This window comes from Triticum aestivum, chromosome 2B (genome assembly GCF_018294505.1).
Source record: "Triticum aestivum cultivar Chinese Spring chromosome 2B, IWGSC CS RefSeq v2.1, whole genome shotgun sequence".
NCBI classification, from domain to species: domain Eukaryota; kingdom Viridiplantae; phylum Streptophyta; class Magnoliopsida; order Poales; family Poaceae; genus Triticum; species Triticum aestivum.
In genome coordinates this window covers 343,934,315-343,946,890 of record NC_057798.1, presented here as the reverse complement: position 1 = coordinate 343,946,890, position 12,576 = coordinate 343,934,315, and the positions used below count along the sequence as shown (strand labels likewise).

Below are 12,576 nucleotides of genomic sequence, written 5' to 3'. Positions count from 1 at the left end.
CAAGTCACGAACCACCACTGCTCAAGCAGACCAATGGATTACTGAAAATAGTCTCCTAAACCCTACGCAGAACATATCGAACAAACTAACTATATGGATAGGCAGCCGCACAGGGCTCCCATGAGCTAAGCACAGCGAACAATCACCGATGAGCTACTTCTGCACCACACACCAGAAAGCTAAACCCCCACGACGCACATCCAAAGAGATTAGTGTGATACACGGGAACAAATACGGCGGAAAATGGCCCAAATAGGGGCAGGCGCGGTTACCGAGGGAACGGTCGCCATTCCGTTACCTCTCCTCTCCGTTGCGGCAACACACCGACAATCTTTCGGAATCCCCTCCAATAGATGGTGCGGATATCAAAGAAATCCACAGCGGAATACAGAACTAGAACAGCAGGCAAGGCAAAAACGCTTCCACTAGAAAAAAACGACACTCATAAATCTCACAACGAACCGAAGGAATCCATTAACCTCGTCTGGATGCGGAGCCAGAGCAGCAGCGCAAACGAATCGTCGGTCAAACAGCACCGAGCCCAGCGACTATCGGAGCATGCGCACCCCTAAACCCCACCCCAAACTAATCAATCCGCAGGCACGGTAAAAACAGGACCGAGAATGAAGTAAAAACGAAGCCCCAGGGTTACCTATGCGGCCTCCTCGCCGGCGGCGGCGGAGACTACGGGGGAATGAGGCCGAAGGAGCGGATCCGAGAGGCGGCGCGGGCGGGCGGAAAGGGGGGGAGGGGGGTTTCGGTCGCGGGGTGGCGGGATTTATAGCGGAGGGGTGACGAACGCGAGCGAGAGAATTGCGAGGCGGCGTGCGTAAGGCGGGGCAAAGGGTGGGAAGGTTTTTTTGAGGTTTTGGCCGCGCGGCGCACGCGGGACTGGGCGGGTTTGCTTGGCGGGAGAGGCAGCGAAAACCCAAATTTTCCCGTTTCCCCCGCCCTCCTCTTTTCAACACAACATGGTATGGTATATGAAAAATACACCGGTAGCATGTATTCTTACCTGCAGCATGTATTCTTCGACCAAGTCGGAGAGAGAAACGGACATATATGAATCGTGTCTTCAAAAAATCCAAACTTTACAAAAACCATGCATTATAATCGAGACATGATCTCCTAATCCTATTGCGCATGTGAGCTGATACACAATCAAATGTGCACAGGAAATAGTCTAAACTTACCAAAAGAATAGAGAATGTAGAATGTGCTATGCATTGTACGTAAATTATGGAATTGATACGTAAGGTAGACAAACTACATGATATATGGAATTGACATGAAAGGTAAGTTAATTAAGATGAAACTGATGCAATGGTGTAGAAGGTAAGTTAATTATTTGACTAAGTGGCGTACAGGAAGGTGTGGTCAAATATGGCGTGGTGGACAAAAAAAACAGTTGGGCGGGAAAAAATGATCGATAGAGGGACATGGTGGGTTGACGAAGGGTCCTACCTAACAGTAAAAGAAACCTTGCGTATGTTTTAACTTGTACTATATACTCCATCCATTCCATAATATAAAGGTGTATTGGTTTCCATGCAAGTCAACCATTGAAATGTTTGACCAAGATTATAGAATAAAACAACAACATATGCAATACCTAATAGATAAAATATGAATATAATTTTCATGATCAATCAAATGATATAAATTTCATATTGTGGATATTGATATATTTTTCTAAAAACTCAATCAAACATGCACTTGTTTGACTTTTGAAAAAACAAATACACCTTATAATATAAAGGTACAGAGAGAGTATACGAGAGTGGAGAAGATAGAGAAGTAGAGATTACCTAAATGGAAACCTCTGGCTGATTCCTCAGGACTCTGCGCATGTGGCTTGCCTCCCTTGCGCCAAAGAGGAAACCTGCGCTCTGCACCCGCCTGGCGCTCGCCTGGCCTTGGTCGTCATGGCTCACGTCAGCTGAGCCTTGTGAGGTAGCTTGCATAAAACTCTCCGCCCCTCAGGAGCCCTCCTGAGGAGGCCACTTCCTTCGGGGGTCTTGGTGTCATCTGTCGGTGTCAAAACCGGCGGATCTCGGGTAGGGGGTCCCGAACTGTGCGTCTAAGGCTAATGGTAACAGGAGGCGGGGGACACGATGTTTAACCAGGTTCGGGCCCTCTCAATGGAGGTAATACCCTGCTTCCTGCTTGATTGATCTTGATGATATGAGTATTACAAGAGTTGATCTACCACGAGATCGTAGAGGCTAAACCCTAGAAGCTAGCCTATGATTATGATCGTTGTTGTCCTATGGACTAAACCCTCCGATTTATATAGACACCGGAGGGGGCTAGGGTTACACAGAGTCGGTTACAGAGAAGGAGATCTACATATCTGAATTGCCAAGCTTGCCTTCCACACAAAGGAGAGTCCCACCCGGACATGGGACGAAGTCTTCAATCTTATATCTTCATAGTCCAACAGTCCGGCCAAAGTATATAGTCCGGCTGTCCGAGGACCCCCTAATCCAGGACTCCCTCAGTAGCCCCGAACCAGGCTTCAATGATGATGAGTCCGGCGCGCAGATTGTCTTCGGCATTGCAAGGCGGGTTCTTCTCCAAAATCCCTGAGTACATGTTGTAACGAGCAGTGTCCGGCTTCCCATCAATGTTACACTCCTCGACTTCTGTGCTTCAACAATGGCTATCTCCACGTGTCGAGCAAATGCGAGAAGTCGGGGCATTTTTACATTTGCCACCCTGACCATGTAAGTAAACCGTCTATTTAAAGAGAGGGGGATCCTCAGATCCAAATCACACCATCCTCCCCCAGCGAGTATCCATTAGAGCGCGCCCGGAAGAAACCATCCCATCATGGTCGGCCGTCGCAGCTCCTCCTCTCGCTCCCGTAGCACTAAGCCAGGCGATTGGGGGAAGTGTTATGTGTTGGGGAACGTTGCAGAAAATTAAAATTTTTCCTACGGTTTCACCAAGATCCATCTATGAGTTCATCCTAACAACGAGTCTAGGGAGAGAGTTTGCATCTACATACCACTTGTAGATCGCGTGCGGAAGCTTGCAAGGCGATGATGTAGTCGTACTCGACGTGATCCAAATCACCGATGACCAGCGCCGAACGGACGGCACCTCCGCGTTCAACACACGTACGGGACGGGAGACGTCTCCTCCTTCTTGATCCAGCAAGGAGGAAGGAGAGGTTGATGAAGATCCAGCAGCACGACGGCGTGGTGGTGGATGCAGGGCGTCACAGCAGCAGGGCTTCGCCGAGACTACGAGGGAGAGACGTAACGGGGGGAGGAGGAGGCGCCAGGGGCTGGTGTATGAAGTCCCTCCTCTCCCCCACTATATATAGGGGTGCCAGGGGGGCGCCGGCCCAAGTAGATGAGATCTACTAGGGGGGCGGCGGCCTAGGGGAGGTTTCCCTCCCCCCCAAGGCACCTAGGGGTGCCTTCCACCACTAGGACTCCTCCTAGGGGGAAACCCTAGGCGCATGGGCCTATAGGGGCTGGTGCCCTTGGCCCATGATGGCCAAGGCGCACCCCCTACAGCCCATGTGGCCCCCCGGGACAGGTGGCCCCACCCGGTGGACCCCCGGGACCCTTTCGGTGGTCCCGGTACAATACCGTTAACCCCGAAACTTGTCCCGATGCCCGAAATAGCACTTCCTATATATAATTCTTTACCTCCGGACCATTCCGGAACTCCTCGTGACGTCCGGGATCTCATCCGGGACTCCGAACAACATTCGGGTTTCTGCATATCCATATCTTCATAACCCTAGCGTCACCGAACCTTAAGTGTGTAGACCCTACGGGTTCGGGAGACATGCAGACATGACCGAGACGCTCTCAGTCAATAACCATCAGCGGGATCTGGATACCCATGATGGCTCCCACATGCTCCTCGATGTTGTCATCGGATGAACCACGATGTCGAGGATTCGATCAAACCCTGTATGCAATTCCCTTTGTCAATCGGTACGTTACTTGCCCGAGACTCGATCGTCGGTATCCCAATACCTTGTTCAGTCTCGTTACCGGCAAGTCACTTTACTCGTACCGTAATGCATGATCCCGTGTCCAACACCTTGGTCACATTGAGCTCAATATGATGATGCATTACCGAGTGGGCCCGGAGATACCTCTCCGTCATACGGAGTGACAAATCCCAGTCTCGATCCGTGTCAACCCAACAGCTACTTTCGGAGATACCTGTAATGCACCTTTATAGTCACCCAGTTACGTTGTGACGTTTGATACACCCAAGGCACTCTTACGGTATCCGGGAGTTACACGATCTCATGGTCGAAGGAAGAGATACTTGACACTTGCAAAGCTCTAGCAAAACGAACTACACGATCTTTTATGCTATGCTTAGGATTGGGTCTTGTCCATCACATCATTCTCCTAATGATGTGATCCCGTTATCAACGACATCCAATGTCCATAGTCAGGAAACCATGACTATCTGTTGATCACAACGAGTTGGTCAACTAGAGGCTTACCAGGGACATAGTGTGGTCTAAGTATTCACACGTGTATTACGATTTCCGGATAATACAGTTATAGCATGAATAAAAGACAATTATCATGAACAATGAAATATAATAATACTTTTATTATTGCCTCTAGGGCATATTTCCAACAGTCTCCCACTTGCACTAGAGTCACTAATCTAGTTACATTGTGATGAATCGAACACCCATAGAGTTCTGGTGTTGATTATGTTTTGCACGCGAGAGAGGTTTAGTCAGCGGATCTGCAACATTCAGATCCGTGTGCACTTTGCAAATCTCTATGTCTCCATCTTGAACATTTTCACGGATGGAGTTGAAATGACGCTTGATGTGCCTGGTCTTCTTGTGAAACCTGGGCTCCTTTGCGAGGGCAATAGCTCCAGTGTTGTCACAGAAGAGTTTGATCGGTCCCGACGCATTGGGTATGACTCCTAGGTCGGTGATGAACTCCTTCACCCAAATCGCTTCATGTGCTGCCTCCGAGGCTGCCATGTACTCCGCTTCACACGTAGATCCCGCCACGACGCTCTGCTTGCAGCTGCACCAGCTTACTGCTCCACCATTCAACATATACACGTATCCGGTTTGTGACTTAGAGTCATCCAGATCTGAGTCGAAGCTAGCGTCGACGTAACCCTTTACGACGAGCTCTTCGTCTCCTCCATAAACGAGAAACATGTCATTTGTCCTTTTCAGGTACTTCAGGATATTCTTGACCGCTGTCCAGTGTTCCTTGCCGGGATTACTTTGGTATCTTGCTACCAAACTTACGGCAAGGTTTACATCGGGTCTGGTACACAGCATGGCATACATAATAGATCCTATGGCTGAAGCATAGGGGATGACACTCATCTCTTCTTTATCTTTTGCCGTGGTCGGTGACTGAGCTGAGCTCAGTCTCATACCTTGTAACATAGGCAAGAACCCCTTCTTGGACTGATCCATTCTGAATCTCTTCAAAATCTTATCAAGGTATGTGCTTTGTGAAAGACCTATGAGGCGTCTCGATCTATCTCTATAGATCTTGATGCCTAATATATAAGCAGCTTCTCCAAGGTCCTTCATTGAAAAACACTTATTCAAGTAGGCCTTAATGCTGTCCAGAAATTCTATATTATTTCCCATCAGGAGTATGTCATCTACATATAATATGAGAAATGCTACAGAGCTCCCACTCACTTTCTTGTAAACGCAGGCTTCTCCATAAGTCTGCATAAACCCAAACGCTTTGATCATCTCATCAAAGCGAATGTTCCAACTCCGAGATGCTTGCACCAGTCCATAAATGGATCGCTGGAGCTTGCATACTTTGTTAGCGTTCCGAGGATCGACAAAACCTTCCGGCTGCATCATATACAGTTCTTCCTTAAGATGCCCGTTAAGGAATGCAGTTTTGACGTCCATCTGCCATATCTCATAATCATAGTATGCGACAATTGCTAACATGATTCGGACGGACTTCAGCTTCGCTACGGGAGAGAATGTCTCGTCGTAGTCAATCCCTTGAACCTGTCGATAACCCTTAGCGACAAGTCAAGCTTTATAGATGGTAACCTTACCATCCGCGTCCGTCTTCTTCTTAAAGATCCATTTGTTTTCTATCGCTCGCCGATCATCGGGCAAGTCTGTCAAAGTCCATACTTTGTTTTCATACATGGATTCTATCTCGGATTTCATGGCTTCAAGCCATTTGTTGGAATCCGGGCCCGCCATTGCTTCTTCATAGTTCGAAGGTTCATTGTTGTCTAACAACATGATTTCCAGGACAGGGTTGCCGTACCACTCTGGTGCGGAACGTGTCCTTGTAGACCTACGAAGTTCAGCAGTAACTTGATCCGAAGTACCTTGATCATCATCATTGTTTTCCTCTTCAGTTGGTGTGGGCATCACAGAAACGGTTTCCTGCGCTGCGCCACTTTCCCGCTCAAGAGGTAGTACTTCATCGAGTTGTACTTTCCTCCCACTTACTTCTTTCGAGAGAAACTCTTTTTCCAGAAAGCATCCGTTTTTGGCAACAAAGATCTTGCCTTCGGATCTTAAGTAGAAGGTATACCCGACAGTTTCCTTAGGGTATCCTATGAATACGCATTTTTCCGACTTGGGTTCGAGCTTTTCAGGTTGAAGTTTCTTGACATAAGCATCGCATCCCCAAACTTTTAGAAACGACAGCTTAGGTTTCTTTCCAAACCATAATTCATACGGTGTCGTCTCAACGGATTTAGACGGTGCCCTATTTAAAGTGAATGTAGCTGTCTCTAGAGCGTATCCCCAAAATGATAGCGGTAAATCGGTAAGGGACATCATAGACCGCACCATATCCAATAGGGTGCGATTACGATGTTCGGACACACCGTTTCGCTGAGGTGTTCCAGGCGGCGTGAGCTGTGAAACGATTCCACATTTCCTTAAGTGTGTATCAAATTCGTGACTTAAGTATTCTCCTCCACGATCTGATCGTAAGAACTTTATCTTTCGGTCACGTTGATTCTCTACCTCATTCTGAAATTCCTTGAACTTTTCAAAGGTCTCAGACTTGTGTTTCATTAAGTAGACATACCCATATCTACTCAAGTCATCTGTGAGAGTGAGAACATAACGATATCCTCCGCGAGCCTCAACGCTCATTGGACCGCATACATCGGTATGTATGATTTCCAACAAGTTGGTTGCTCGCTCCATTGTTCCGGAGAACGGAGTCTTGGTCATTTTGCCCAAGAGGCATGGTTCGCACGTGTCAAACGATTCATAATCAAGAGACTCTAAAAGTCCATCGGCATGGAGCTTCTTCATGCGCTTGACACCAATGTGACCAAGGCGGCAGTGCCACAAGTATGTGGGACTATCGTTATCAACTTTAAATCTTTTGGCATCTACACTATGAACATGTGTAATATTACGCTCGAGATTCATTAAGAATAAACCATTGACCATCGGAGCATGACCATAAAACATATCTCTCATATAAATCGAATAACCATTATTCTCAGACTTAAATGAGTAGCCATCTCGTATTAAACGAGATCCTGATACAATGTTCATGCTCAAACTTGGCACTAAATAACAATTATTAAGGTTCAAAACTAATCCCGTAGGTAAATGTAGAGGCAGCGTGCCGACGGCGATCACATCGACTCTGGAACCATTCCCGACGCGCATCGTCACCTCGTCCTTTGCCAGTCTCCGTTTATTCCGCAGCTCCTGCTGTGAGTTACAAATATGAGCAACGGCACCGGTATCAAATACCCAGGAGTTACTACGATTACTGGTAAGGTACACATCAATCACATGTATATCAAATATACCTTTGGTGTTGCCGGCCTTCTTATCCGCTAAGTATTTGGGGCAGTTCCGCTTCCAGTGACCCTTCCCCTTGCAATAAAAGCACTCAGTCTCAGGCTTGGGTCCATTCTCTGACTTCTTCCCGGTAACTGGCTTACCAGGCGCGGCAACATCTTTGCCGTCTTTCTTGAAGTTCTTCTTACCCTTGCCCTTCTTGAACTTAGTGGTCTTATTGACCATCAACACTTGATGTTCTTTCTTGATTTCAGCCTCTGCTGACTTCAGCATCGAGAACACTTCAGGAATGGTCTTTTCCATTCCCTGCATGTTGTAGTTCATCACAAAGCTCTTGTAGCTTGGTGGGAGCGACTGGAGGATTCTGTCAATGACCACCTCATCTGGGAGGTTAATGTTTAGCTGGGTCATACGGTTGTGCAACCCAGACATCTTCAGGATGTGCTCACTGACAGAACTGTTTTCCTCCATCTTACAACTGTAGAACTTCTCGGAGACATCATATCTCTCGACCCGGGCATGAGCTTGGAAAACTAGTTTCAGCTCTTCGAACATCTCATATGCTCCGTGATGCTCAAAACGCTTTTGGAGCCCCGGTTCTAAGCTGTAAAGCATGCCGCACTGAACAAGGGAGTAATCATCAGCGCGAGACTGCCAAGCATTCATAATGTCTTGGTTCTCTGGGACGGGAGCGTCACCTAGCGATCCTTCTAGGACATATTGTTTCCTGGCAGCTATGAGGATGATCCTCAGGTTCCGGGCCCAGTCCGTATAGTTGCTGCCATCATCTTTCAGCTTGGTTTTCTCTAGGAACGCGTTGAAGTTCATGTTGACATTAGCGTTGGCCATTGATCTACAAGACATATTTGCAAAGGTTTTAGACTAAGTTCATGATAATAAAGTTCTAATCAAATTATGAACTCCCACTTAGATTAGACATCCCTTTAGTCATCTAAGTGTTACACGATCCGAGTCGACTAGCCCGTGTCCGATCATCACGTGAGACGGACTAGTCATCGTCGGTGAACATTTTCATGTTGATCGTATCTTCCATACGACTCGTGTTCGACCTTTCGGTCTCCGTGTTCCGAGGCCATGTCTGCACATGCTAGGCTCGTCAAGTTAACCCTAAGTGTTTTCGCTGTGTAAAACTGTCTTACACCCGTTGTATGTGAACGTAAGAATCCATCACACCCGGTCATCACGTGGTGCTTAGAAACGACGAACTGTAGCAACGGTGCACAGTTAGGGGAGAACACTTCTTGAAATTTTATAAGGGATCATCTTATTTACTACCGTCGTCCTAAGTAAACAAGATGCATAATACATAATAAACATCACATGCAATTATATAGTTGTGACATGATATGGCCAATATCATATAGCTCCATTGATCTTCATCTTCGGGGCTCCATGATCATCTTGTCACCGGCTTGACACCATGATCTCCATCATCATGATCTCCATCATCGTGTCTTCATGAAGTTGTCACGCCAACGACTACTTCTACTTCTATGACTAAAGTTTAGTAATAAAGTAAAGTAGTTTACATGACGTTATTCAATGACACGCAGGTCATACAAAAAATAATGACAACTCCTATGGCTCCTGCCGGTTGTCATACTCATCGACATGCAAGTCGTGAATCCTATTACAAAGAACATGATCTCATACATCACAATTCATCATTCATCACAACTTCTGGCCATATCACATCACATGATCAATCGCTGCAAAAACAAGTTAGACGTCCTCTAATTGTTGTTGCATCTTTTACGTGGCTGCAATTGGGTTCTAGCAAGAACGTTTTCTTACCTACGAATCACCACAACGTGATTTTGTCAACTTCTATTTACCCTTCATAAGGGCCCTGTTCATCGATTCCGCTCCAACTAAGGTGGGAGAGACAGACACCCGCCAGCCACCTTATGCAACTTGTGCATGTCAGTCGGTGGAACCGGTCTCACGTAAGTGTACGTGTAAGGTTGGTCCGGGCCGCTTCATCCCACAATACCGTTGAGCAAGAAAAGACTAGTAGAGGCAAGTAAGATGACAAAATCCACGCCCACAACAAAGTTGTGTTCTACTCGTGCAAAGAGAACTACGCATAGACCTAGCTCTGATACCACTGTTGGGGAACGTTGCAGAAAATTAAAATTTTTCCTACGGTTTCACCAAGATCCATCTATGAGTTCATCCTAGCAACGAGTCTAGGGAGAGAGTTTGCATCTACATACCACTTGTAGATCGCGTGCGGAAGCTTGCAAGGCGATGATGTAGTCGTACTCGACGTGATCCAAATCACCGATGACCAGCGCCGAACGGACGGCACCTCCGCGTTCAACACACGTACGGGACGAGAGACGTCTCCTCCTTCTTGATCCAGCAAGGGAGAAGGAGAGGTTGATGAAGATCCAGCAGCACGACGGCGTGGTGGTGGATGCAGGGCGTCACAGCAGCAGGGCTTCGCCGAGACTACGAGGGAGAGACGTAACGGGGGGAGGAGGAGGCGCCAGGGGCTGGTGTATGAAGTCCCTCCTCTCCCCCACTATATGTAGGGGTGCCAGGGGGGCGCCGGCCCTAGTAGATGAGATCTACTAGGGGGGGGGGGCCTAGGGGAGGTTTCCCTCCCCCTCAAGGCACCTAGGGGTGCCTTCCACCACTAGGACTCCTCCTAGGGGGAAACCCTAGGCGCATGGGCCTATAGGGGCTGGTGCCCTTGGCCCATGATGGCCAAGGCGCACCCCCTACAGCCCATGTGGCCCCCCGGGACAGGTGGCCCCACCCGGTGGACCCCCGGGACCCTTCCGGTGGTCCCGGTACAATACCGATAACCCCGAAACTTGTCCCGATGCCCGAAATAGCACTTCCTATATATAATTCTTTACCTCCGGACCATTCCGGAACTCCTCGTGACGTCCGGGATCTCATCCGGGACTCCGAACAACATTCGGGTTTCTGCATATCCATATCTTCATAACCCTAGCGTCACCGAACCTTAAGTGTGTAGACCCTACGGGTTCGGGAGACATGCAGACATGACCGAGACTCTCTCAGTCAATAACCATCAGCGGGATCTGGATACCCATGATGGCTCCCACATGCTCCTCGATGTTGTCATCGGATGAACCACTATGTCGAGGATTCGATCAAACCCTGTATGCAATTCCCTTTGTCAATCGGTACGTTACTTGCCCGAGACTCGATCGTCGGTATCCCAATACCTTGTTCAGTCTCGTTACCGGCAAGTCACTTTACTCGTACCGTAATGCATGATCCCGTGTCCAACACCTTGGTCACATTGAGCTCAATATGATGATGCATTACCGAGTGGGCCCAGAGATACCTCTTCGTCATACGGAGTGACAAATCCCAGTCTCGATCCGTGTCAACCCAACAGCTACTTTCGGAGATACCTGTAATGCACCTTTATAGTCACCCAGTTACGTTGTGACGTTTGATACACCCAAGGCACTCTTACGGTATCCGGGAGTTACACGATCTCATGGTCGAAGGAAGAGATACTTGACACTTGCAAAGCTCTAGCAAAACGAACTACACGATCTTTTATGCTATGCTTAGGATTGGGTCTTGTCCATCACATCATTCTCCTAATGATGTGATCCCGTTATCAACGACATCCAATGTCCATAGTCAGGAAACCATGACTATCTGTTGATCACAACGAGCTGGTCAACTAGAGGCTTACCAGGGACATAGTGTGGTCTAAGTATTCACACGTGTATTACGATTTCCGGATAATACAGTTATAGCATGAATAAAAGACAATTATCATGAACAATGAAATATAATAATACTTTTATTATTGCCTCTAGGGCATATTTCCAACATTATGTCCCCCATAGCTGATTGGTAGAGTTGCAGACCAATGGGTTTCTCCCGCCTGCGTACATGGTCCCCGTCCGAGCCAGACTAGCCACCTATAATGGCGGGGAGCAAGCGGAGAGTTCTCCCAACCCATCCAACGGGGAGCGGGTATGCCTTGTCCCTTATTTGCTGAGGGACTCGGATTTCCAATCCATCTGTTCCTCCGTGGGCTCCTGGAGTTCTACGGCCTCCAGTTGCATAACTTTACTCCTGCCTCCATACTACACATTGCAGGCTATGTCGCCTTCTGCGAGCTATTTCTGGGCTGCGAAGCTCATTTTGAGCTATGGAAGAGGCTATTCTGCCTCGTACCCCGCACTCAGGAGGGGTTGATATATCAAGTGGGCAGAGCCGAAATATGGCGCATCATCGGGACCGGATACCTGTCCGGTACTCTGAAGAAGACGTCTGAAGACTGGCCTTCAGAGTGGTTTTATATGGAGGACGTACCCCTTTCGGACCCTATTCGGATGGGCCTTCCTGAGTTTGTAAACGCCCCGTTGAAGAAACGCCAAAGCTGGCGCCCTCGGAGCCCCCGGGAGGAAGATAACAGAGAGGTACTTTTCATGATGGACAGGATAAAGACGCTGGCCAAATCAGGGCTGACAATAATTGAGGTCATATCAATATGTATAATACGGGGAGTGCAGCCACTTCAATATCGGGGGAAACCCATGTGGCACTTCAATGGAGAAGACGACGCCACCCGCTGCGGCCATAAAGGTCCGGACTCCGTCGCCGCTCTGGCAAAAATATTGTCTGATTTGTACAAAGGAGAGGAAGAGAAGTTCATCCGTTTTAAGCCACGGGATGGATTCTCCATGTACAGCCCCCCAAGTTGGGTGAGCTGCTATCTTTTATTCCAGTCTTTCCCGCATTCCTCATCACAAATATTTACC

At 48.0% G+C, this 12,576-nt stretch overlaps 1 protein-coding gene across 2 annotated transcripts in view; it reads right to left on the bottom strand.

Moving 5' to 3' along the window:
• Positions 1–829, bottom strand: part of LOC123044893 (DNA (cytosine-5)-methyltransferase 1B) — a 10,511-nt gene extending 9,682 nt beyond the window's left edge. For both annotated transcript variants that reach the window (XM_044467773.1, XM_044467774.1), the window contains exon 1: positions 653–829. The gene's annotated coding sequence lies outside the window, so the exon portion shown is untranslated. The remainder of the gene's footprint in view (positions 1–652) is intronic.
• Between the last annotated feature and the right edge of the window lie 11,747 nt (positions 830–12,576).